This window comes from Dipteris shenzhenensis, chromosome 19 (assembly GCF_047967505.1).
Source record: "Dipteris shenzhenensis isolate YYH24624 ecotype China chromosome 19, Dip_SZ_1.0, whole genome shotgun sequence".
Taxonomy (NCBI): Eukaryota; Viridiplantae; Streptophyta; class Polypodiopsida; order Gleicheniales; family Dipteridaceae; genus Dipteris; species Dipteris shenzhenensis.
Window position 1 is genome coordinate 11,409,558 of NC_141614.1, and position 1,754 is coordinate 11,411,311.

General features: G+C 38.4%; 1 non-coding gene across 1 annotated transcript; it reads right to left on the reverse strand.

Annotated features, from left to right (window-relative positions):
• Positions 1 to 211: 211 nt before the first annotated feature.
• LOC147890070 (U6 spliceosomal RNA) lies at positions 212 to 314 on the reverse strand. The gene has a single exon (XR_015542824.1). It is a non-coding gene; the product is annotated as a U6 spliceosomal RNA (small nuclear RNA).
• Between the last annotated feature and the right edge of the window lie 1,440 nt (positions 315 to 1,754).

The window sequence follows — 1,754 nt, forward strand, 5'->3', positions numbered from 1 at the left end:
ATTATTGAAACTTGAATTGCATACTACTTGAAAACATATCATGGGTGATATCTCTTCTACGATTGTACACTTATTATTGAGATAACATCAAGGTAAAAGGAGGAAGTGGGAATCAGATTCTTGAAAATATATATTCCATATCGAATTTAATCTTCTCATATAATAACCGGAGAGAAAGTGTGCCACCTCTTCCTATACATCACATATGGAATTTTGTTTAAAAACTTTCTTAATTTGTGCGTGTCATCCTTATGCAGGGGACATGCTAATCTTCTCTGTATCATTCCAATTTTATCAGATGTCTTCGAATAGACTTTTTAAAACTTTCTTATGTTAAAACTTTCTTAATTTTCTCACTTTTTGAATTTCGAAACTGAAATTGTGATTGTTTTGAACTTTTATCCTAAAGCAAAAGACATTTTTTAAGGAAGGAAATTGTATTCAAACTTAGCTCTTGTAGGTATACTGCTAACATATTTCCACATTATTTTTGTGGGCATCTTGTCACCATTTAAAACAACTACGCAACACAAGGCAACGCGCATGGTGTGAACAAAGATCAAAGAACCATGTAAGTTTCTATTAATCCACAACATCATGAAAGATATTAGTTCATCAAGTTGAAACATTATATTAAATTGATTTAGTTTAGTTTTGACACATCACTTTATCTGTTTTAGCACGATGCTATTGGAATATGAAGCCAAAGTGAGTCAAAAATGAGTGTACTAGTGGTTTTATAGTCTAGTGAGTCCTAGACATGCCATGTGCCATATTGGGAGATATCCCATAGACATTGTGACTTTCTAGACTCTAGTGGCACACTATATATTGTTGTACTTGTCTATTATCTAATATATCAGTCAACATCAAGCTATCAATACATTGTGAGTATTTTGGTTATTGCCTTGCACTTGTACTTTCCTTCCTTTCCAGTTTGCCTTTCATTATGCTTTCCATATTTCCATTCCATTCCTAGCTAGCTACCATGTCTCTTCATATGGTATCAGAGCCTTCTTTCCTAGCCCTTCCCTTCCTCCTTGCTTCTCCATGAGGTAGAGGGTGGCCAAAAAGAGAAGCTGCCCTCTCTTCTCTTGGAGGTGCTCCCCTTCCCTACTCCTCTCCATTGAAGGCTTCATCAACATTGGGATTCTCCTCCAACATTGTCTTCTCCAACTTGAGCTTCTTCCACCTCTCTTTCCTTTCCTCGGTGAGCTCTTCTCCTTCCTTCAGCTACTACAAAGACGTCCTAGAGTGGTGTTGTTTCTATTGCTCTCTCAGTGACTTGCGGACGATGTGATGCTTCTATCTGGATCTTGAAGCAGAATCATGAGTTTGTGTCTTCAAAAAAGTTGTAGAGGACTTTGAGTACTATAATTTTTGTTTTTACATCATTGCAATCCGAGTTTTCTATGATATAGCTCCTGCAAAAAGTGATGAAAATTATTTCTGTGCACGGATTTTGTTATTGAGTTCACGAGATGATAGTTTCCAGACTACTGTCACTATCTTGATCTCCACCTCCATCTTTTGCTGCTCTATTTGGTGCCCATGAAGCTAAGTTGTAGCTACCCATGCAGCTTCTCCTGCTGCCCACATCGCTATCCTCTCTGCTCACCATCTAGTTGCCCACGCGGCTGCTCCCACTGCTCACGCTTCTCTTGTTGCCCATGAAGCTCTATCTTCTTACCATTAGAGCTGCCACATTGCACACCTCATCCACCTTCTATAACGGTGTGTAGACTCCACACTAA